The following is a 27,117-nucleotide window of genomic DNA, read 5'->3' as shown; positions in this document are numbered from 1 at the left end:
TATTTTTCAAGTAAAACTAGATATTGTGTTTTGTGTACTACACTGCACAAAAGTACAGTATTTTATTAACATGTAAATAAAAGTCTTCGGATTAACCATCATTTTTGGTTACATTTGAAAAGTAGAAGCAATATGTATCATCTCCATGTGTATCACGTATAATGTGTTTGGTCAGAAATAACATGCCCAGCCCAAAACTCGTTTTATCAATTCCTCACCGCTAGAGTTGAGTCCGTCTATCCTGTTGGAGAATATAGCTTTTCTATGCAGGAAGTGTATCTAACTAAACTACTTTCCACTAGTAAAATAACTTACGTTTTAATGCTTTAAATTACGTGAAATGCTTTACAAAGTTTACTTGTCAGCAGATAAGATGAGAATCAAGTGTAGTTGATACAACTGGTATTTTATGATTTTTGATACATTGCCAATATTAGTGAAGTCTGTAGGCGAGACTATTTTATTTTCAATGAATTTTATCGCGCAATAAACACTTGAGGTGAATGGATTTACGTTCAATGAATAACATCTCATTATAATGTATATTCAAGTAGTTTAGTGTTTACTACTACTTAAAATGAGTAAAGAAGTAGTATAGTTATTTAATATTTTTTTCCATAGTTACTTCAAGCCGAGCTACTTTGAACTTTAGTTTTTTGAAATTTAGTTTCCGGTTTTGTAATTTACTCGAATTTTGTATTTTCTTTACTCTAAGTTGAGGTTGATACATTTATAGCCTATCATGTTTGTGTGAGTATGAAAGTAATCACTCATATTATGTCATATTAGGGTCGCCGGAATTCTGCCTGCTCTGAAAACCACCACTCACCAAAAAAATGGTCAGTTTTTACGGACGCTACCAAAGTGGAACAGTGAAAGACAAACTGGGTCTATTCCTATTTTACATCTATCATTTTTTGGCAGCACTGAACCTGTATTCCTCTTAGTTTGTAGTAGACTAACATTAAAAAGGTTTATTAAAAATGTTCATTATTGGAGCTATTATTAGTTTTAGTAATATTCTTATATTGGAGAATTCCATCATATTCAGGGAATCAAATTTATGAGAACACATAATGTTACTATCATTTTTTTCTTAAATCTCCTTCCAGTATCTAACTGCATTGAAAACAAAAATAATATACTTATAGGCTCAGATATAATTGACCGAACGAAGTGAGGTCTAAGATTCAAGTCGACGGTTTGGCATTTCTCTTAATGTTTAAATGTTCAAATGTTTGAATGTTTATATGTTTTTATGTTGCGCATTTATGGCGAAACGCGAAGATAGATTTTCATGAAATTTGACAGGTATGTTCCTTTTTTAATTGTGCGTCAACGTATATACCAGGTTTTTGGAAATTTTGCTTTTCAAGGATAATATAAAAGGAAAAAGGAGCCAATATCGGATAAAGGAGTAAAAATCAGACTATAGAATTATACATCATAGATCAGCTGACAAGTGATTACACAGATGTGTGGAGAAGCCAGTCCATTGCTGTATTTCCATAAGGTCTATAGTTTCAATCAGGTACTTAGTGCCGGTTGCAAAAAAGCCGGGTCATTTTCAATCCTTATAAATTCCAGTAGATCCATCTTTTGGAAATGGTTTTCTATGATTTGGTTCACGTGAAGTTAATCAGGATTAAAATTTTTGTGCAACTGGGCCTTTGTGAGGGAAATTTTTGCATTCCTCTGGGAATTAATCTCAATCCACTGTGATTAGATAGAACATTTCTGTATGAATATTGTTATAATTTCTTCTATTTGGTTCACGTGAAGTTAATCAGGATTAAAATTTTTGTGCAACTGGGCCTTTGTGAGGGAAATTTTTGCATTCCTCTGGGAATTAATCTCAATCCACTGTGATTAGATAGAACATTTCTGTATGAATGTTGTTATAATTTCTTCTTTCGGAATAAATTATTTATGTTTTTTACTCCAGAGCGAAGCTCGGTCCCCGATATTCAAAGGTTATGCTAAAAAAGAAAAAATCGTTTATATTTTCATAATACGGCAGTTGATACACACTGTACTGTATGAACGTCATTAGACTGTTACCTTAGTACAGCAAGGGTTATAAGGACTCACCGTACTAGTAACTATTACTAGTGCAGTGCATAATGCAGCTTGCAATACCTGTAATTTTAGACATACAGCACAGGCTGTATACATCAGAAGTTTTCTAAAGAACTAGAAGTTCCTTGCGTTGCTCTGGCAAGCTATCATGCTATTAAACTTTGAAATTGAACGTTTCAACGTAACTGAACTAATGATGATATGTTACAGACTTTACAGAAGAACAACTTTTTAATAATGGTGATAGGAGGTGAGCTAATTTGCTGGTGCCCGTCTCGTCCTCTCTCTCTCTCTCTCTCTCGTGCTCTCTCGTTTTTTATGTCTCTCCCTCTCAATCCGTCCTTTCTTTTTTATCTCCCCTCCTTATTCAGGAGAAAGTCACTCCTGCGACTCACACACACGCTTTTTTAATCATCCTCCTTGCTCCGATGTATAACAGGCTGTCTATAATAATACCTCTCTATGCTTGTATGCCTCTATGCCAAGCATGCGTGGCCTTTTACCTTGACCCTGTGTGTGTGAGTTTGCGTGTGTGTGTGTGTGTGTGTGTGTGTGTGTGTGTGTGTGTGTGTGTGTGTTGTCGGACCCTTCTTTGCCATGCTCTGTGTCAGTCATATAATGGAATAACTATACTTTGTTATCCTATAGATTGGTTATTCTATGGCATTTACAGTACATTAGAATGTCTTGTAGTTGACCGAGCGAAGTGAGGTCTAAGATTCAAGTCGACGGTTTGGCATTTCTCTTAATGTTTAAATGTTTTCATGTTGCGCATTTACGGCGAAACGCGGTAATAGATTTTCATGAAATTTGACAGGTATACTCCTTTTTAAATTGCGCGTCGACGTATATACAAGGTTTTTGGAAATTTTGCATTTCAAGGATAATATAAAAGGAAAAAGGAGCCTCCTTCATACGCCAATATTACCGTAAAAATCAGACTATATAATAAATTATTCATCATAAATCAGCTGTCTAGTGGACTATAATACTACCCGTTCAAAAACATCGAACATCTTGAAAATGTATCTTTCCATTAACGTTAGTAGACAGTTGACTATAATACTACCCGTTCAAAAACATCGAACATCTTGAAAATTGTATCTTTCCATCAACGTTGTAGACAGTTGCAGCCAGACCTGATAACAGCGCTCAGACTCACATTCCGGGACGACACGTCACGGTATGATATTGGACGAAAGCTCTAGGTTTATTTAGGATTTTTTCTAGACATTTTTAATTGATAAATTATTTATTAATTTTTGAGAAAACATAACAGGTCAATTTCACTTACTGAGCGCGAGGTCTACTGTTCACAGAACTACTAGTGAAAAGTTGAAAGGAGATTGTAGTTTATTGTAGCAACGAGAGAATGACATTTTTTCTGAGGATGATGCCCTCATGAACTCTAGGCTTGTGCGTGGGTAATGAGACGAATGATGAGTAGACCTAGAGCTTTGGGTGGGTTCTGGAGAACTGGAAATCTATTTTTGAACTTTGTATTCGTTTTTGTCATGACAAAATCATTGGTCAACTTGTGATTGGTTAAGCTTTCTCTTACTGATGGAGGCTGCCAATGGCAGTTGAGTGGGAGAAAGGCTGGCCAATCGTGAGCTGAATTGTAGAGCAGCGATTTCATCGTATTTCGAGTCGAGTGAAAGAGTATTGAACTAGTGGAATCAGTTTTCATGTAAAAAATCAATGGGAGTTTAGCCACAAAGAATTTATCCAATGACATAATAAACAATGAAAGAATAACAATTTTGTTTTCATGGCGTGAGTCAACTTGAAGAAGTTGAACTGAAGTAAGAGAAGTAAGAAGTAAGAGAAGAATTGAAGCAATCAAGAGCTAACCAATGGTTAGTAGAATTCTTTTGTAATGTAACCACCAATGGCTTTTTCAATGAGACAGAATTCAACCAATCATGAACCAATACTAATCTTTCCTATTATATTAAGCGAGCAATTTCTGTATGTCTGTTTATATTTTTATATCTGGTTATTTATGTTTAATGGATCTCGAAAACGGCTTTAACGATTTTCACGAAATTTGGAACATAGTAGGTTTATGATATAAAAATTCGATTGCACTATGTCTCATCCATGGGAAAACTCGCTGAAGGACATTAAAAGGATAATTCATCCTTGGAAGAACAAATGGTAATTTTGTCGTCTGTCGATTACAGAAGATGCGTGTGCCTGTGTGGGAGATCAGCTGATTCAATCAGCTTACCGTATCTCCCGAGAAATACTATCTAGAAATGTTATCAAAATGATCTGATTTGTTGACATGACATGGTTTATCACTCTAAATTAGAGTATATCATAATATTCAAAGATAATCATTATTTTACAGTTTTAAGTGATTAGTGAGTGTTATTTTGTTATTCAATTTGGTTTGTAAACAAAAATTTGAACTTTTCTGTTTTTAAATAATTGAACCTGAATTCAAGTGTATGAAACGTAACTTACTTTTTGGACAATTTATAGTGTGTAAATCAAAATTTGGGGAAGAAACAGTTTTGGGCTGTGCCTGTTTGTCCTTCCCCAATCATTTTGAAGAATTGTGCTCTGTTTATCAATAAATAAATAACGAGCGAAGCTCGGTGCCGCTATATTACTTTATTAAAGGGAAAGGAAAGAACTGGCTTATACACGTACGTGATAGGAAAGTTATGTTTGACGCATCATCACGTCAGAACTACTGGACTAATTAACTTGAAATTTTGCAGATTCTTAATTAACCGAGGATGGTTATAGGACTGTTTTCAATTCTTCAATATTTCATTACGTCAAGTTTTTAGTTAGCCTAGTCAAGTTTTAAGATGGACCCTTGCGGAGCACGGGTTACCTGCTAGTAAATAATAAGAGCAAAAATTTCGCGATCATTGAGTCAGCTAATAAAAATCGAGTTAAAGAAAGCTTAACCAATCACAAAATGATAGATTAGCGATTCTTGTGTCTTGACAAAACTAATGGGAGTTGAGTCAACAAATCAAAACTAACCAATGAACGCTTAGCAATTTTGTCGTCATGAAACGGCCAATGAGAATTGAGTATCGAAATGTGTATTTTTGGTTAGTATCCTATTGGTTGAATTCCCTTGCAACTGCCTATTTTGATTTCTGTTCATCCGGATGTTTGTTTAAACACTATAGAATTCTCATTCATCCTGCGGAGCAGCTGAACTGTACCACATCTCTGCGATAGGTTCTATCAACGCCGATTTGTCTGATGATAATCCTATACTATTAAACGAGCAATTTATGTTTATATATGTTTGTATTTCTCCGGATCTCGAAAACGATTTTCACGGAATTTAGAACAAATTAGGTTTATAATATGAAAATTCGATTGCACTAGGTCTCAACCCTGGGATAACTCGCTGAAGGGCATTAAATGTATATAATACGTCCTTGGAAAACAGCTGGATATTTTGTCGTCTGTCGATACCGTAATGGAAGTGAGTGAGCGAGTGCATGTGTGGGTTATTCCTCAGCTGATCTCACAAGAGGAATTATCCAGCTAGAAAACATTATTCTTGTTTATTTATCTTTTTTTTAGAAAACATGTTTACTTCAGAAAGTCCAAAATAGTAACTAGATGCTGTTAGTGTAGAATGGTAAATAGTATATTAACAAATATTGTAGCAAACATAGTATCATAGCCACCTCTAATACAAGGCCGCGGCCTACGATATTGCAACGTCGCAGTGTAGGCCTAGAATCTAATATACATGATTGGTGAAAAAGTTTTTAAAAATACCTGCTGATCTTTTTCACCAATCATGCATTAGATTGTAGGCCTACACTGCGACGTTGCAACATCGTAGGCCGCGGCCTAGAGGTGGCTATGATAGTATATCATTCTAAATCGAATTCATTGTATATCTATTTGTAATTGATGATGTGTTTGTTTTTTGAAGTATGAATAAATTGTTATTTTGATGAGTGACAGTAGCTTAACCTAGATTTTTATTTGGACTGTAGTATACATTTGAAAAGGGACAGTTTTGGGCATAAGCCTGCTGTGCCTCCTCATATAATCATAAAAATAATTATACGACTGAAAAAATTAATAAATAAATATAAACTATAAATTCAATCTTTCGTTACAAATTTTCTATGCTTTTACACTACAAGCGGAACTCGGTCCCCCGATATTAATGTTTAAGTACACACTTGATTCAAATCTGTTGCCGATCTCCTCCATACCAAATCAATCAATCATTTTATTCAGTGAAATGCATTACAAAATTGGTTCCGCTAAACCTAAAAGATTTTACAGCAGGTGTCTAAAAATAATAAAATACATAAACAGTGGTTGGATGAATGAAACATTTCGTAGCTTCATTCAGACCACTATCAATTTGTTGTTGAGCAGAGCAACAACTTTCCAAGCTCTATCTAGAACAAAGGTAAGATTTGAACGCGATCGGTTGAAGATGAACGAAGTGAGTCTGGGAGTCATGGAAATGAACCCTTTTGTCGGCTGCATTGATCATTGATAGCTCAGCTTGGAAAAAGCGAAGCAGTCGGGAAATTCTCGGCTCAAAACTTTGCCGACAAAGTGAAGTTTTTGAAAGAAATAAGGAAGGAAAGAGGCGTATGAAGAAGAAGAAGGAAAAGAAAATGAAGAGGAAAAGAGAAGATGATGATGAAGAAGAATAACAAGGGATAGAAGGCCGTGCTTGAATGGCAGCCGTAACGTTCAAAAAGTTGTGTTGTAAAGTTTGAACGCCTGTAATTTATTGCGTCCCTTGATAATAGATAGGTCTACTTTGTCCTATCCTGTAGCTTTTCAGCGATTACCTATTGCTTCGTTTTTGGGAGTAGATGCTTTTAAACTGGTGATTTTGTTAGTGCATTATCCAGCACTGATTCTTTGTCATATCTTTTACATTGTCTTAGTATTTTAAAAAAGATGCGCTTTCGAAAGTCAAAATAGAAGAACACAGACCATTCATTCATTGTCCAAATATGTGTGGTAGATGGAAGTGTCGGGTCTCCAACATCTAGTGTTCATGTATTTATGTTTATGTGAACTAATCATAATAATGAGTAACAAGAAATATACCACATATCAAGTATATTACCATAGCCACCTGTAATACAAGGTCCCGGCCTACGATATTGCAACGTCGCAGTGTAGAATCTAATACATGATTGGTGAAAAAGATTTAAAAAAATACCAGCTGATCTTTTTCACCAATCATATATTAGACTAGCCGTCAGGCTCGCTTCGCTCGCCATATCCGTCTAGCAAGGGGGCTCCGCCCCCTGGACCCCCGACTGGATAGTCCAAGAATGAGATCAGCAGGCTCGTTTCGCTCGCCTGCATTTGTCATTTTTAAATGTTAGGACAATCCAGTCGGGGGTCTAGACTAAAAGGTCTGGCTAAACGGATATGGCGAGCGAAGCGAGCCTGACAGCTAGTAATATATTAATATTCCCAGGAATAGCTCTGATTGAAGTAGTAGTGCCCAATCAATTTTTCCGCGATAAATGCATTTCAATCTTCAACTTGGTGCCAACCTAACAAAGTCAACTCAACTTAATGCCAACCTGACAAAATTATTAATTTAGTTGTCAGTTAACAACTGTTTCGAAGAGGACTCTATCTAGATTATAGTTCTATAGTAACATATGATGTGGACATTTCAATATTATAATTAAGAGATTGGGAGAAGAAGAATATACATGCTAAAAGACGAACTTTAAACCCTTAAAAACAACCCTTAGGGTTAAAATATTGCCAAAAGATTTCTTAGTGCGCCTCTAAAGGGCCAACTGAACATACCTACCTAATTTGAACGTTTTTGGTCCGGTAGATTTTTAGTTCTGCGAGTGAGTGAGTGAGTGAGTGAGTGAGTGAGTGAGTGAGTCAGTCAGTCAGTCAGTGAGTGAGTGCCATTTCGCTTTTATATATATAGATTCTAGGCCTACACTGCGACGTTGCAATATCGTAGGCCGGGGCCTTGTATTAGAGGTGGCTATGATATTACTTATCCTCTCCTTACCTGTTCCAAAAATTCAAATGAATGTTATGTTACAATTTTAATAATTTGTCAGGTGCAGAAGTTTAGGGTGTATAAGGCTAGGCACACACCAGTTAGTCAAGACAAGACAATACATGATCAGACACGTTCAGTCACAATACTTCACATAGTTGCTTATGAAGACATGTCTAATTGCAATGACTAATCAGTGTGAGTTGAGTCATAAGCGACAATGTGAAGTATTGTGACTAAACGTGTCTGATCATGTCTTGTCTTGTCGTGACTAACTGGTGTGCGCCTATCCTTACAGCTCATTCATGTTTGAAGTAATCAATTATATTTTATTCGTCAAGATAATATATTTTTCAATTATTAAATTATAAAGTTTCATAATCGAGATTAAATATGTTATTAAATTAACAATCATTAATTTGTTAATTTTAACAATTATTAATCATAATTTTATATTGTTAAGAAACAATCTAGCAACGTTGCGAAGCTAGAAAAGGATAGAGCTATCTGTTTTGTCGAATGATAGAAAAATATAGCAGCACCGATGTTAATCAAATACTGCAATTTATAACGTGGTCGAAAATGATACAAGGTTGATAGACAAGGATAGCAACAGCAATGCTAATCAAATACTGCTATTATAACGTGGACTTCACTATCCGAAGATGATACAAAAAAACTAAATCAAGCTTATTTGTAATTCTCACCCTCCTCTCACTCACTAGACAAAATCACCCTATTGGCCGTCTACTACGCATATGTCTACTCATATCTGAGCTATGGAACCATTTTCTGGGGAAATTCTGTTGATAGCGGTAAAATTTTTATAATCCAGAAAAAAATAGTAAGAGTTATTTGTGGATTGAGATCAAGAGATTCTTGCAAAGCATTCTTCAAAAACCTAAACATTCTAACGCTGCCATTTATTTTTATCTATCAATTGTTGGTTTTTGTTAAACAGAATTTAGATGAATTTCAATTCTGCACAGATAATCACTGGTATACTACACTTAATAGTAGTCTCACTGCTTTTCCAGGCACACAGCTCTAGAAAAAACTCCATTCTACTCTGGAATACGTTATTTTAATAAATTACCTGCAGCCATCAGAAATCTAGATTCAATAAACAAATTCAAACTAGAAGTCAGAAAAATGCTAGTAGAGAAAGCCCTATACTCTGCTGCCGAATTTTAATTTGTGAAAAGGGGCTGTAGAGTGTAACTTAACTTTTTGTGACTTTCATTTCCATGTGAATTTGATGAGATACATCATAGAGTGTATTTATTTATTTTACTTCCAAGAAGTTAGAACTAAGTCTTTTAAATATAATTTGTTCTAGTATTGACATGTCACCAGTCAAATGAGTGTTACTCAAAAATTGATGTAATGTGACGATAAATAAATGAAATGAAATACGAAGATGATATAAGGATGATAGACAAGGATAGCAACACCAATGCAAATCAAATACTGCTATTATAACGTGGACGAAGATGATACAAGGATGATAGACAAAGATAGCAACACCAATGTTATTCAAATACAACCATTATAACGTGAACCTCACTATATTAAAATCGACCTGCTTGCCTACCTGTTGAATGTAAACATAGAGTAAAGGAAACTACATTATTTCTGTCATCTCTTATGTAAATTATGTTTCATCTCTATTATCTGTCATCTCTTATGTAATTATCTTTATAGTAGGCCTGTGCTATGCTAATGTAAGGTGTGTGCTTTATCAGCATTAATTGCATGTGAAGTGTTGGTGTTATTTATAAGGAATAATGACAGATTTAAGTGAATTATCATGTAGAAATCTAAAAAAAATTTGATCACTTCTGTTGGCCTTGGCCGTTTGCAGTGGAACGTCACATTTTATGACGTCATAACGTCATGGCCCAGATACTTCGTTGTCTGATTAGGCGTTTGACACCAGCTGATAAGGAAATTGACGATCTCATTGATTTAAGTAAGGGAATGTGTGCATGTCTTCAGATTTAAATGAACTGTTATCAGTTTTGGAATTAATTTAGTGAGGGAATGTATGCATGTCTTCATAGTCATATTAATAGTTATCTGTTTTGGAAATAATTAACGAAAAATTTATAATTTATATTCACTATTTGGTATATTCAATTCTCTGGTGAAGTGTTAATCATCATATCATCAACTCTTTCCACGAATGGATATTGCATTTTCAAACATTAATTACCACACCGGATACAAAAATTAATAATATTACACCCGATTTGATACACAGTAAATTCTATGATACACAAATTTAATGATACACAATGAATTTCATGATACACAAAATTAATGATTAATTTTATAGATACACGTGATAAAAAACTAATTCAACACGATTCAATAGTCACAGAGCCAAGATTAGGTCCTTCCTTCCCTGTGATTACAGGATAATTCCCATTATATTTATTATTTCTTGAACTATTATTTATTTATTCAGTTCAAAGATGGCTATATTTACTTATAACTTTAAACTAAGATACAATATTTTATTCGATGAATATATTGCACATGTATTGTAAATTTCACTCCATAATTTTCCTTTTTGGAAATGCGCTTTCCTTTTAACAACATGAACACTGTATAAACTCAGGGGTTGTTTAACACAATATTTTTCAAATATAATCAGTTGTACGTATTGTAATCTATGTATTTTTGCGGAAGAATAAATTTCACTTCATAATTTTCCTTTTTGGAAATGCGCTTTCCTTTTAAAAACATGAACACTGTATAAACTCAGGGGTTGTTTAACACAATATTTTTCAAATATAATCAGTTGTACGTATTGTAATCTATGTATTTTTGCGGAAGAATAAATTTCACTTCATAATTTTCCTTTTTGGAAATGCGCTTTCCTTTTAAAAACATGAACACTGGTACGTATTGTAATCTATGTATTTTTGCGGAAGAATAAATTCCACTTCACAATTTTCCTTTTTCGAACTGCGCTTTCCTTTGAAAAACAGTAATTCGCTTGCAGAATGTCGTGAGAGTGGGCGACTGTTATGCGGTATTGATGGGGGGGTGGTAATGGATTGTTTTAGTAGTGTGGGGGTGTGGGGGAAGTTCAGTGTGATAGGGAAGATGGGGAGTATTATTTCGTCGGTTGGTGTGAAGTGTCATGATTAGTAGGACGGAGAAGGAAGATGATGATGAGGTGCTGGAGAAGGAGGAGTAGTTGCTTGAGGAGGTGGTAAAGGATGAGGAGGTAGGTGGTGGTGGACGAGGAGGAGGTGGATGAGTGGGATTGAGTGGGAACGAATTATATGCGCTGTGTCGTTGAAAAGTGGGTCATTGGTTAAGATTCAGTCAGGTCAACGTTATAGATATGGATACGTTGTGTCGCTCGCTATTTATTCATCAAGTGAAGCGTGACACGATTGCTGCCGTATTTCTCGTATTCAAATAAAGACTATAAGTGCCGACATTGAAAAGTTCGCCATACTCAAAACTTTTTATGTGAAGAATTATTTAAACACAACAACTAGAATCGGCTTTCTAGCCATTTTCAAGTTTTTTTTTAGTTGTTGTAAATCATTATTTTTCTGGGTTACCGAATGTTATGTAGATGGTCTTATGAATTTGAAGAAATTACATTTGAAAGTACTGTACTGTAAATTTTTTCTCTGACACTTGAAAATTGTATGAATTTTGACGCAACATTTGTGTTAACCGAGGATGGTTCTAGGCCTATTTCAAACTCTTCAAGATTCCACTAGGTCGAATTTTCAGTTAGTCAAGTTCTAAAATAGATCCTTACGGAGCACGGGTTACCTGCTAGTAAACATAGTTGAACTATTTGTCATAAGCAGTGCAAGCTTTCAATAAGAAATATCAACGACATTGAAAAGTTCGCCATACTGTAAATTAAACTTTTCTTAAAAAAAATTATCCCTTTTACTAAAAGAAAATTTAATTCTACCTGGAAAATGATTACAAAGGTGTATATATTTTGATATTATGTATAATGTTCATTACTTTCATTACTCTAGTTATTGCCACCCAATTATTTAGGAGCTCTAGACTACTAAGATTAGGTTAAGAATGTTTCTGTATCCTCTTTCCTCAGTACAGCTGATGATACGTTGGTTAACTACGTGAAACCATGGTTCTGTTTTAAAGTTTTTAATAAATTTTTAGTGAAATTTGACAATATCTTTGTTTTCTTATCATTAAACTTTTCTGTTCCAAATAAGTTTATAACCAAACTACAAATTGTGAAAGATTATTATACAATAGTAATAAAGTAATGATTGATATTCTCAATTAGTAACTCAAATCGGTGAAGGGAGTGTAGCACATAAATTGATTATAAGACTTAGGCTCGGTTGCACAAAAACCAGTTAAATTTTAACCGTGATTAATTCCACGAGAACCATTCAGAGAATGGTTCACGTACAGTAATACGATCACGTATTTTCACGTACAGTAAATGGTTCTCGTAAAGACAAATACATTACTACTAATTTCTACTTAAACCATGGGACATCGACTTATGCTATCTTTTCTCTATGCCTGAATCTTTTGCACCAAAATCAAATCGAGATGTACAGCATTTATTTAGGATTTTCGTTAAATAATAGTCATATATTAATTAGCATTTGAATAAATGCATTCTCTATTTAATTCCATCTGTAACTGTTTGGCCGCTATGGCTTCGTATAAAATGAGCGCTGCTATCCAGAGATTGTCAGTTTCGTGTAAGGGTAAGCACGGTATTTAGATAAAAACGGTAGGGCGTAGGGGTCATGAAATGTGTGCGCAGTGGCCAGCCAGCTAGATTGCGTCATCGCCACCAACCGAGGTTTATAACACCTATTGGCAATTTATGAAAATTATTTGTTAAAAACAGATGATTGGATATAAAATGACGTCAGCGACACCGGAAATTTAGCACAAACATGCGCGTGACACCTACCGTCTTCTTCTATTTACCGTGAGGGTAAGCATTCCTGACTAGCAATTGGGAGGTACCGGGTTCGATTCCCGGGCTGGTAACTAATTTTTGGATAGTAGTTCTCATCGAATTTCCATCTAGCTGTTAACCCTGTTGTCAATGTCTGCAGTAGCAGAAGTCTCCGGGGTGATGTACAGCATTTATTTAGGATTTTCGTTAAATAATAGTCAAATCGAGATTTATCAAAAGTTATTAAAAATCATTCCTAGTGTTTCAACTCACACTTGTTGATTGTAGTCATAACATAATTTGTGAATTACTTGCCAATATTGTAGTGTAAAAACGAACATTGAAATGAAAGTAATGGGTGAAAAAAGGTGGAAGTGAAAAGAGTGAACAAGTGGACATGAAAAGAGATACAAGAAGACGTTGAAGAGTGGAGAGGTAATAGAAAAAGAGAGAGTGAGCATGTGAGTGAAAGAGTGAGGAGTGAGAGACAGCCATGATGGCTGTTTAGAGAAGGCCGATTTCTCTTCTTTGAGACTAGGACGTTGACCTTCAGTGTTCTGTTCAGTTCGGTGTGCTTGAGTGTATCATCACTGAAAAACTACCATACCGTACGATATGACTACAGTATCACTATACAGCGACATAATTACTATATACACAGACACAGCGGGTCTCCTGCCAAGCTAGACGATACACAAGATAATGTGAAATAAATTTGTACCCCACTATTTTACTCATTTTCGCTTCGTGGGTGCATGGAGTACTGTTTAGAGGATTATACTGTAGATAGATTCAATACAGATACTGTAAGATAAATTCAAATCCTGGTAATCTACCAGTTAATTTACCATTGAATTTTCACTATGATAATAGTAATAATTGACCGAGCGAAGTGAGGTCTAAGATTCAAGTCGACGGTTTGGCATTTCTCTTAATGTTTAAATGTTTATATATGTTGCGCATTTACAGCGAAACGCGGTAATAGATTATCATGAAATTTGACAGGTATTTTCCTTTTTAAATTGTGCGTCGACGTATATACAAAGTTTTTGGAAATTTTGCATTTCAAGGATAATATAAAAGGAAAAAGGAGCCTCCTTCATACGTCAATGTTAGAGTGAAAATCAGACTATAGAATTATTCATCATAAATCAGCTGTCGAGTTGACTATAAATTGCATGCGTCATGGCATGCAATTCAATACCTCAATGTAACTTGGTAAAAAATTAGCAGCTGTGTAGACTATAAATTTCATGCCTCATTGAATGCAATTTTTATGAACTATTAAATAGGATGCAAAGAACTTATAACAGCTCGTCTGGGCGCCTAGATATCTTCTGGTTTTCTCGCGCTAAATTCCGGAAAGCGTTATTAGATAATTATTAAATCTTGTGTAAGCATGATCTGATCAAATAAATAGTTAGTGTATCAGTGTGGATGTGCTTATGGTTTGGGACGTCGTTATAACTGCGCGAGGTCTACTGTTCACAGAACTACTAGTTATTATGTTTATTATAATTTCTCATCATGATTGTAATCCTTTTATTTCATTTCTTGTATATTACTCTTGATTCACGACAAATAAGCTATTTTATTTTATTTATACTCAATTTTAATTTAACGTTGTGAATAATTTTGTTTTGATCTGGCACCTGCTAAAAAACCCACGGGTTTAGCAGGACCCAACAATGTAAAAATGTTTTTATAATGAAATTGATTGATTGATTGATTGATGAGAGCTACGACACTACATACGAGTTGGACTTACACACATACGCACATACATTTCGATTACTCATTACATTCGATCCAAACATATTGTAATAATATTCCAATAAACATAATTATGTTTCACACTTAGTTATGTGTGATTAATAATATGATTCATATAGATTCGTATATTTGATTACTTATACGTGATTCATATATTTTCATATAGATTCTCAAAGATGAAGCCGAAAAGGAACTCGTTAATACATTTAAAAACAATTAAATAAACTATTGTGATACAATTATCTCATTTGAAATAAACTCCAATATACAGTAGACCTATGCCTACTTCCTTTTCAAAAGTTTTACATTCAGTACATTATATTTTTTCGTTGATTACAACTTTGTCATTCAAATTCAAAATTAGAAATTTAATCAAATTGGAAACAATACAATAGAAGAGTAAAAGGAATGATTTTTTCAAATAATAGTAAAAAATACAAATTATGATTCCAATCAACACATAGATTCTTGAACTAAAAATAACACGTTTTCAATCTGGCAATCTGTTGATTTGCAAGCAGGGAATAAACAAGAATACACCATACAGCGCTGGGTAGATGCAGTCAAGTCTGTGCTCTTACTTAGTGCATGGTAACAAAATGTTGATAGCAGCCTGTGGGGGGGGGTGAAACGGGGTACCACCAGGGGGGTACGGTTGCCATGACAACTGAAGCGGCGTTAACAACCCTCCCCCTCTCAGCCCCCTTGAACTGTATTTGGTCCCACTCAAGCCCCCCAAACCCTGCGCTGTTATTCTGCCCTAACCTTACCTACACCCTATATACCTGTATATACCTTAAACCTACGCACATACAATTTGATCGGCCAGTCTTTATTCAACCATAACTATAGCTAATGGCTGGTTGGTGTGTTGTATATATTACAACTGTATATAACGTCGATAAACTATACTGACACTGTCTATTTTACTTCTCTCTTCAATACATATTCTGTCTAGTTTCAACCATCCCATATTTGTCTCCTATTGAGCCTTGTTATCAGTCTCTTTTCCTTCTCCTCCTCCTTCCACTCCCCCTCCTCCTATTCTTCATCATCCTCTTTTTCCATCTCCTCTTCATAGTCCTTCTTCTCCTCCTCCTCCTCCTTCTCCTGCTCCTCCTCATCCTCATCCTCCTCCTCCTCCTCGACACCGTCGCACATCACGTTCGTCACAATATTATTCATTCATAACTTCCTTTTTTCGAATCTATCACTCCAATTTGTATAATAATTCTTGGTTTGCAACATGCTCTCTGATATCGGAGTAATCATTTTTCATCTGCTAGGAATAAAGTTTTGAGGATCGTTTTGTTTGATTGGGGTTTACTCTGTTGAATTGAATTTGATTTCAACCCAGTCTAGATTAGATTAATAATAATAGATTTGAAGCTCGGATTGGATAAATTTAGTTTGATTCTCATTAGATTGATATCAGTTTTGTGGGGGAGTTATTGATTTCATTCCAATTGAAGTGTGATTCGTTAGTACTAATTACACAGCTATCAATAATATTACTGTACATTCAATATCAATTCAAATTCAAATCTATTTCACTCTCAGAAATACATATACAGAAATCAAATAGAGTCTAGCACCACAAATACAATAATGCAACTAAAATGTAATAATAGATTGTAAGTGAAAAACCACTAGAATAATTGAATTTGAATATTAGTTTTCACACAATTCAATGAAATTGTTTTCCACTGTAGTCTTTTGATCTCTACTTACTTTCTAAAAATCATCTCCAATAATGTATTTCAACTTTGGCGTATGACATGACATCATAAGGTGCGTACAGACTTACACATCACGAACACGCGCATTTCTCTTTTCATCATTGGATATTGGATGTTGCACAATCTTTGCAGAACTTATGAAATTATAGTGATGAATTCTATTATAAATCATAAAAATTTCTTGACATGATCTATCAAGGAAAACCTGACCTTGATCACAATATTGGATACATCAGCTGATGTTATTCTTATTGAATTGTTAACTTACTGTTTCTTTACAAATACAAATATAGCATCAGCTGATGAAATGGGAGATGTGTGTTTTCGTGGAGCATAAGTCTGTACGCACCATATGATGACATGTTATACTCCAAACAGTGGAAGTACATTGATGATAGATTAAAAATAAAAATAAACATAGATTAAAAAGAAAATAGAAACTTATTATCTTATCCTCTTTGATGACATGTACTAAATATGTAATGAACAGTTCAGCTCATGAAAGACAATGAACTTCAAGGTTATTAAACCTGTATGCTGTTAATATCTGATCATTCCTCTCAGTAATTTGAACCTATTATTACTTTGAACACTTTCATCATACTGAACTGTAGACATTGCTTTCACCAACATTTTATAACGAGAAGTGTGTAAATGAAATGTATTTACCATTCAATTGTTATTGCAGTTCATAACCGGTTTTTTTCTGTTTCAGGATTATGGTGAACATTATACGCAATTGACTCCAAACCCTCACAGACAGGTAATTATGAACACTATGAAAAAATCACTTCATTTTTACATAAATTTACTCATTTTTATAGAATTTACTCATTTTTACAGATGGAAATAAATTGGAAGTTGCATTTGTTCAAATGCTAATTAATGAATAACTATAATTAAATTACAATCCCAATTGAATGATGTAAATCACCCCAAAGACTTCTGCTACTGCAAATATTGACAACAGGGTAAAACAGCTAGATGGAAACTCGATGAGCGCTACTATACAATAGTATATTTCGCACCTAGGGCCGAAAATGAGACTTTTCTGGCTCGAAATCGGTTTTCAAGTCCGAGGCCGTAGGCCGAGGACTAGAAAAGATTGAGAGCCGGAAAAACATTTTTGCCCATGGTGAGAACGTTATTTTTCGCCACACAGAAAAATAAACAATATACATATGAGAATAATTGTCTATTATAAGCACTTCCGAAAGCAAAAGTGGAAGGTCATAGCTCTAGCAAATCTGAGGTAATCTGAATATCAAGAAATTGTCCAAGTATTTTTATTTTTTATTCTGATTTGTCTAAAAGATTATGTAAGAGGTTGAGTTTATACTTTTTATTCTTTCAAATGACAATAAGATGATATTATTATAAATGTTTTAATTATTGAATGATAAACACAAATAATGAAAAGTTGTTGATCAGCTGTTTAGCACACTTGAAATTTGGCCAATCTGAATGTCAACGGAAGTTTAGGTTAGAAGCTCTATCCTACTCTGAAAATCGAATTATTTGAATAGTTTATAATATATATCTTATCATCTGTATTTTATTCATCCAAATAAAATGATAGTATATTATTGCAGAATACTTTATTGAATTCTAGAAGCATAAAATGATTCCGTTTATCCACCATGTTCTGTGATAAACGCTGTAACTAGGAGGTTTGAGGTTAGATTCTATTATACTCTGAAAATTGAATTTGAATAGTTTATAATATCTCATTTGTATTCCATTCATCTAAATAAAATTATAGTATCTTATTGCAAAAACTTTATTCAATTCTAGAAGCATAAACTGATTCCGTTTCATAAACTATTTTGTAAACACGTTCACATCAAATCAGAATCAGCTGACTTCAAGGTTATTTTACAGCCCTAGGGCCGTAAAAATTTTACCGGCCTGGTCAGAAAACAATCACTTTCGGCCTCCATATGACGCACGTAAACCAGCTCATTACATCCAAGTGGGGCGAAAAAATTATTTCTTATTTTCTTCGGGGTGATTTACAGCATTTAATTGGGATCTTCGTTTGATCATAATATTGTTACTCATTTCTCATGCAAAGTCATTTATTTATTTATTGTACAAAACACTATATTCATGATATGTAATTAAAACCATGGAGGAAAATCTAGGCTGAGCATGTTCTATCTGTCTCCAAAATTTTGATAAAAAGTTGATGTTGTCCCAGAAGTCAACATTATGTGCGTGATAGTTTGATGTGTGTATTAAGTTTATCAGTAGAATAAAAATTCTATACAGGGAAAAAACTAGAAAGTTGACTAGCTTTATAACAATGTTTGGAGAAGTGTAGGGAAAATTTCAAAAAGTTGGAATTAAAGTTGATAACAATATCAGTGAATGAAGTGAGATATTGTCTGTAGGGTTTCATAGCGAGTAGCTGCTTCAATTAGTAGTAACTAATTATTCTAGTGAAGCAAGCTATTCAGGTCACAAAGTTTATAACAATTTCATTTTACGGCGTTCTTGTGTTATATTATTCCAACTAGGAAATGACTCAAATTTTCTCTCATAATAATTGTTGTCTGAATCTAATTTGAATTTGCTATGTGACGTTAGTAGGGTGATATTCACTAGCTTTTGTGCCGCGGTTGCACAGAAGCCGGTTAGATTTTAACCAGGATTAATACCAGGAGAACCACTCACAGAAGCCGTCTTTTCAATAAGGCTTTTAAAAGGAATACGAGATTGGTATCTTTCAACAGAAAATAGAAGGTATCTTTTGATAATGACTACATCCACCTATTAGGGAGAGATATTTTGTACTTAATTGTTTGATAATCTATTGGGTATGATAATATACTGAAATGAGGTAATGAATCTTGAACGTTGAACAAGGTAGCCTATTGATGAGGTATTGATTAGAAAATGGATCGACGCATTGATATCTTTGAGAACGAGACAGATAAACTTTCTTTTCTCTTCAAATGAAAAACAATAGACTCATACATTTTTAATTATTGGAAAAACATCATTATTGAATCATTTTTTAAATCAAATACTATTATTTACTGCATTAATTTGGCCATTATTTTTATCTAGCTGTTGTTTGTTTACATGTACATTATACGTAGGATGTAAACAAGTCATTTTTCATTTATTGAGCAAATCTAGATTCAGTTCAATGACCATAAATATAACGTAGTTGAGCATGATCTTCATCTCAATCAAAATGGCAGCCGCCTCCACCTTTCACGTTCATCTTCATATTGTCGATGATATTGTAAATTGTATAATGATGCGTGTTGGGTCGTTCATAAAAAGTACACCTCTGCTACTTTCACTTGTTGAACTATTCATTATCAACGTGTCTTTTTCTCTCGATCTTTCTTACTCACTCACTCTCTCTTTCTCTCTCTTTTCAATTTATTTTCATTTCGTAATTTTGCAATTGCATAATATTGTAATGTTTGAAAATGCAATAGGTTTTTCAAGTCCTGGCATGTAATAAATAAATCAATCAATGTATATATATCTCTCTCTCTCTCTCTATTTGGAAGATAGTTAGTGGGAAGGATATTTTGAATATTCTTTCCGAAGAATGGACATTGATATGTCCAAAGCTCCGCCAATTTATGTAGATGCATAACAATATTATCTTTAGTTATTACCAATTGCTTTTTTCGTATCATATACAGTTCAATAATTATTATTTTCTTAGTCTATATTCTGTAAATTCATCTATAATTTTGCTGTATTGTAAGCTATTGTATATAAGTGAATAAGCCAGTATATATTGTAATCTACATAAATAAAGTACTCAATCAATCTCCGAACTCTGATCTAATCTAATAAGAGAATCTTTTTGTATCTGCTCTGGTTACCCGAATCACTCACACTTTAATTTAGAATAGAATAGAACTTAAATTTTTCGCAACTATTTCAGTGAAAATCGAATCTTTACACAGGCATTAAAATTTGTATGATTCCGCTGGGAATCTATTTTAGGGAAGAATTATTTGAAGAAAGTCTAATCATCTTATGCATTGCTTATTCTACTGTCATGGAGTGATCCGTGGTCTAGTGGATAGAGTGCTTGCGTAGCAGCATAGAGATCCTGGGTTCAAACCCTCTCAATACCAAAAGTTTTTTAACCAGATCACTCCCGTGTTATCGGATGGGCACGTTAAACTGTCGGTTCCGGCTGAAGTATGACAGTCGTAAGGCCCATTGACGGCTTAAATTATATGTTCAGGCGGTGGGACCTTCCCGCAAGGGACTCCCCCCCCTCCCACCACCACCAAAACCCATACGAATTTACTTTACTTCTACTATAGGACTTATTTTATCTGTGCTTCTACTGTGTCATAGTATGCAATGCTTATATTCTACTGTCATGGAAGATGAATAAATGATTAATAATAAGTTTTACTTCCACCACAAAAAACCCTAAGAAATTCAAATATAGAATTCTATTTCTACCACAAGAAAACCTAAGAAATTTCACAAGCATTTTTCGGAAATTAACTGACCACTACATCAAGTAAGCGTGGCCAATGAGTGATTAAGATATTGTAATTTGAATAAACTCGAAATAGTCTGAGTGTAGTTCGTAAAACTGTTCATAACCAGTGAGTATTGAATGTAATAATATTTATAAATAATTACATTCCATCCTCACTGTTCATAACATAACTATTCAGCACATAGTGCCTGAAGCGGTAATAATACATTCTATTGTTAAGAATATAATGGTGTTCCGAGTTACATAATCAATACCGCTTATCAGTGTCTGTGAAGCCATATCTCAGCACTCCTTATCAATAGCTGATACAGTGTTGTATTTTGTGAGGCTTTGCTTACTGTTCTCTCTTATATTTGAAGTACGTTTCAAATGTGTTCAGAGATTGAAGAATCAAATAGAAAAGGAAAAAGAGAATGGGAAAACACGATAAGCAAAAAAGATATAGAAAACACAGGAAAGCTGATTAATAATCACCATTTAATCATTATAATAGAGAATGAGGATGCATTGTTTTCGTATCTACAGGGTGATCCATAATTATGGTAAAATAACTTAATACGTGATAGTAGAGGTAAAAATAAGAAAAAAATCTGGTGTGGTACACTCACACAACTTTCCTTGCTCATTGAACTATTTAAAATTTTACATCTATTTTCGCTTAAAAACCTTTCCCCTTATTTTGATCAAATATTTCTCTTGTAAAAAAAACATCCACGGAACAAAGTGCCCTTTTTAAAACCCTACCTTAAAATTTCCAATATAGTTAAATAAACCTAAGCCTCAATATCAAACGAGAATAATTTAGGAGAAAAACATAATGACGATTGACGGCAACATATTTGCAACTACGATCAGACTACTGTATATGTGTATATACAATTGTTTTCAGAGTACTTTTTCCTTTATGTAAATATTGTGAGATTCGATGTTTTTTTTGAAATTCGTCAAAACAGCTGTTCTTCAGATGAAATATCTTGACTATGACTGTGTTCTTTTTATAAACTGCTCTACCTACCCACGGTGTATGGAAGAAGAAAAAGTAAAAACCGTGTTCCTACCTACCTCATGCACGAGAAGGAGGTTACAAAGTACATTTCTCAAGGATTGGGTGGACCCCCCATTAGTACCCCAGGAAAAAGACTCATGTCAGTTGATAGAGCTAATAAATAACTATACAGGGTATGGATTTGAAAAAAATCGTTAGAGCCGTTTTTGAGAAAATCGTGAAAAACATGGTTTTTTAGTAACTGTCATTTTTCTCAAGAATATTACGGAGCTCCTGCAATTTTCACAGAAATGAGACTCATGTCAGTTGATAGGGCTTATAAATAGCTATCCATGGTATAAATTTGAAGAAAATCGTTAGAGCCGTTTTCGAGAAAACCGTGAAAAACATGGCTTTTTAGTCATTATCCGCCATTTTTCTCAAGAATTTTACGGAGCTCCTGAAATTTTCCCAGAAATGAGACTCATGCCAGTTGATAGGGCTTATGAATAGCTATCTATGATATAAATTTGAAGAAAATCGTTGGAGCCGTTTTCGAGAAAACCGTGAAAAACATGGTTTTTTAGTCATTATCCGCCATTTTTCTCAATAATATTACGGAGCTCCTGAAATTTTCCCTGAAATGAGACTCATTTCAGTTGATAGGGCTTATAAATAGCTATCCATGGTATAAATTTGAAGAAAATCGTTAGAGCCATTTTCGAGAAAAACATGGTTTTTTAGTAATTATTCGCCATTTTTTCCGCCATCTTGAATTGAATTTTATTGAATTTCTTATTGTCGGGTCCTCATGGTATAAGGACCTTAAGTTTAAAATTTCAAGTCAATCGGTTAATTAGGAATGGAGTTATCGTGTTCACAGACATACACACATACACACACACACACATACACACACACACACATACACACACACAGACCAATACCCAAAAATCATGTTTTTGGACTCAGGGGTCCTTGAAACGTATAGAAAACTTGAAATTGGGGTACCTTAATTTTTTTTGGAAAGCAATACTTTCCTTACCTATGGTAGTAGGGCAAGGAAAGTAAAAAGTACTTATAAACATATATATCCATAAACGCTTCATTAGCGAGCTATACAGAGTGAAAGATTTCGCCCGGAATTCAGTTCCTTTGGTGAAATACACCGATGCTGAATTGTTTGGGCACTAGTTTTTGAAGAACTTATGCTGGATTCATATGGAAAAATATCTGAAAAATCGAATAAAACTAGTCTGGAAGCTGTAGTGTGAGTAGTTTTTGAGAAAAAAGTTGAAATATGCAAAAAATCTAAGTAGAAAAACACAGACTTCTACGTTTGATGCCCGACAACTTTCTTTAATGACCAGTAAACAAATGATTTTTCGCAATAAAAATTGTAGAGAATTCAATTCTGAAAAGAATGATGTAAGCTGTGTAAACTAAATTTAAATAAAAGTTTAATAAAATGTATTCTTATGTAGTACATTACACCACAAAAATTTGCTGTTTTAAGAGAAGAGAACTAATAACTCATAGGTTGTAGCTGATTGCAAATAAAATATTCGGTTTTTTATGAAAAGGTTTTCTTTATATGAAAGTAGCATATCTAAATGACATTAAACTTATACCAAAAGACTAGTAGATTATGCCATTAAGCCTGGGAGGAAGCTCGAACAGAAGTAGATGATCTCCTATGATTCCTGCCCAAATGTTTACTGAAAACTGATGTTGTGGAAGGATACATTGTTCCTCTATAACTCTAGAATATATTATATGAGATAAAGAATACATTGTTTCTCTCGCTGCTTGTGTTTAGTGAGGCTATATGTGATGATGTTTCATTCTCTCAATCTCCAAGATACCGACCGCTTCGAAAATTAAATAGATTATTAGATTAGATTTCTTTATTCATGTATGTTACAATGTTTATTGGTTTGTACATTAATTTATATTCAATGACTGACAGTATTGTTAATTAACCAACGAATTTTACAAGGTATGAAAAATTAATGAAACAGAATGATGATTGAATGCAAGAGCTCTATTCCAAACGGGCCCAAGTCACAAAAGTGTTTTTCTCAGGAAATCGATTTTATGATAGTCATCACTTAAATGTTGGAAAATGTTTATAATCCAATGTAAAAAAAGTGTATTTTGAATTCCATACAATAATTTTGCATACTTTGAAGTAATTTCTGTGTAATAGGTTAATTTCCTTGCTTTTTTTCCCAAAATGTCACTAAGTCCATGGACTTGGTGACATTTTGGAAAGAAACTTGGACTCGGACCTTCTTCATGTCACTAATATGATAAGTTTCTTCAAGTGCTGTATTTGCTGAGTTGAATATATTTTGCAATTTTTTTGAATAAATTTTCTTAATCACTTGATGTTCTTGGTAATCCCCAGTGTATGTATTCTTGACTTTCACTGTTCTCTTCCCTTGAAAACGCGCTGATCTCGAAGTAAAAATGGTAGTTAGGCTTCAATCTGTAGACAGACCGACAGAAAAAGATGCTCTGCGCATGCGCAAAGGACTAAGGTTGGAATGGAAAGGAACGGCAATGGACTTAGATACACTTTGGAAATAAACGTGATATTGTGATATTTATTTTGTAGTGAATAATGATAGTTTGGAGTAGTTAGTATGCTAGGAATGAAGGTCTATGTATAAGGTTCAATAATCAGCTGATATCTCGATTTCCACAAAAATGGACTTAGGCCCGTTTGGAATCGAGTTCGTTTGGAATAACGTTAACATAATTATTGTGATGTAACTACATAAATAGTTGGTGTTTTAACAAATCACAAATGTGTATTATTGTATCTAATATAACTGCTAGGCTGTATCTAATTTGTTGAAACTGTCAACTATTACATACAACAGCTATTTTGTTGGAACTGAAAACAATGAGGATAAGATGTAGACTATAGCAGGGAAAACAATAGCAGAGTTAACTTGAGATTGTTTTATTCTATGACTAGTAAATGGTGAACTGAAGAAATTAAAAGGTGGCGGAAGAAGCAGAAAAACAGATGAAATAGAGAAGAAAGAGAGAGAAGACACTTGGAAAGAAGAGAGGAAAGACGACACTTGTATTATTAGCATTACGACGACTTCTGGTTTTATCGATTGGCTGACTGCTATTTTAATAATCGGAAACGATAGTATAGCAGGAAAGTGAAAGGGGTGATTACTGCAAGAGAGAGAGAGAGAGTGTGAGCGTAACGAAGAGGAGAGACCGAAATGGAAAGTGAGAGAGTTGAGGTGGGGTTGTGTAGAAAACAACGACTGGATGAAATCCAAAAGGGAAGCCCCGTTTCCTTTCAAAACAAGACCTACTAGATCTTTAAATAGGTTGTTAAATAGCCTCCTTCTAGATTGTGATTTGAGATTTGATTTGATCTGCTTCTGTGTTTCCGTTAAGCTGGTCTTGTACTGTTTTTTTGGTTGGATTTCATTTTGGTCCTAGTTTTCTTGTTATCTTTGCGGATTTGTTTTCGTTGATAAGTTTACCTACGGTACTTGAAAACTGTCGAAAGTCTGGTAGTTTTTAATGGTCGGTTCTTGTGGTGTGAAGTGAATGATAGCAGATGTGATACAGAGGAAAATTCCTTCGTATTTCTGGCACTCGAAGTTGATTTAATTTAGAATTGACGTTGACTGGCATCTGATGTTGTGGAAGGATACATTGTTTCTCTATAACTCTAGAATATATTATATGAGATAAATAATACATTGTTTCTCTCGCTGCTTGTATTTAGTGAGGCTATATGTGATGATGTTTCATTCTCTCAATCTCCAAGATACCGACCGCTTCGAAAATTAAATAGATTATTAGATTAGATTTCTTTATTCATGTATGTTACAATGTTTATTGGTTTGTACATTAATTTATATTCAATGACTGACAGTATTGTTAATTAACCAACGAATTTTACAAGGTATGAAAAATTAATGAAACAGAATGATGATTGAATGCAAGAGCTCTATTCCAAACGGGCCCAAGTCACAAAAGTGTTTTTCTCAGGAAATCGATTTTATGATAGTCATCACTTAAATGTTGGAAAATGTTTATAATCCAATGTAAAAAAAGTGTATTTTGAATTCCATACAATAATTTTGCATACTTTGAAGTAATTTCTGTGTAATAGGTTAATTTCCTTGCTTTTTTTCCCAAAATGTCACTAAGTCCATGGACTTGGTGACATTTTGGAAAGAAACTTGGACTCGGACCTTCTTCATGTCACTAATATGATAAGTTTCTTCAAGTGCTGTATTTGCTGAGTTGAATATATTTTGCAATTTTTTTGAATAAATTTTCTTAATCACTTGATGTTCTTGGTAATCCCCAGTGTATGTATTCTTGACTTTCACTGTTCTCTTCCCTTGAAAACGCGCTGATCTCGAAGTAAAAATGGTAGTTAGGCTTCAATCTGTAGACAGACCGACAGAAAAAGATGCTCTGCGCATGCGCAAAGGACTAAGGTTGGAATGGAAAGGAACGGCAATGGACTTAGATACACTTTGGAAATAAACGTGATATTGTGATATTTATTTTGTAGTGAATAATGATAGTTTGGAGTAGTTAGTATGCTAGGAATGAAGGTCTATGTATAAGGTTCAATAATCAGCTGATATCTCGATTTCCACAAAAATGGACTTAGGCCCGTTTGGAATCGAGTTCGTTTGGAATAACGTTAACATAATTATTGTGATGTAACTACATAAATAGTTGGTGTTTTAACAAATTACAAATGTGTATTATTGTATATTAACGTTAACATAATTATTGTGATGTAACTACATAAATAGTTGGTGTTTCAACAAATCACAAATGTGTATTATTGTATCTAATATAACTGCTAGGCTGTATCTAATTTGTTGAAACTGTCAACTATTACATACAACAGCTATTTTGTTGGAACTGAAAACAATGAGGATAAGATGTAGACTATAGCAGAGAAAACAATAGCAGAGTTAACTTGAGATTGCTTTATTCTATGACTAGTAAATGGTGAACTGAAGAAATTAAAAGGTGGCGGAAGAAGCAGAAAAACAGATGAAATAGAGAAGAAAGAGAGAGAAGACACTTGGA

The 27,117-nt window shown here is 34.0% G+C and overlaps 1 protein-coding gene across 1 annotated transcript in view; it reads left to right on the top strand.

The window, feature by feature from the left end:
• LOC111043345 (mucin-19) overlaps positions 1-27,117 on the top strand; it is a 320,347-nt gene that overhangs the window by 48,543 nt on the left and 244,687 nt on the right. The window contains exon 2 of the mRNA XM_039419355.1: positions 17,253-17,300. The gene's annotated coding sequence lies outside the window, so the exon portion shown is untranslated. The remainder of the gene's footprint in view (positions 1-17,252; positions 17,301-27,117) is intronic.

Source organism: Nilaparvata lugens, chromosome 1 (assembly GCF_014356525.2).
Source record: "Nilaparvata lugens isolate BPH chromosome 1, ASM1435652v1, whole genome shotgun sequence".
NCBI classification, from domain to species: Eukaryota; Metazoa; Arthropoda; class Insecta; order Hemiptera; family Delphacidae; genus Nilaparvata; species Nilaparvata lugens.
Note: the sequence above shows the minus strand (reverse complement) of the source record. Positions and strands in the feature narration are given on the sequence as shown.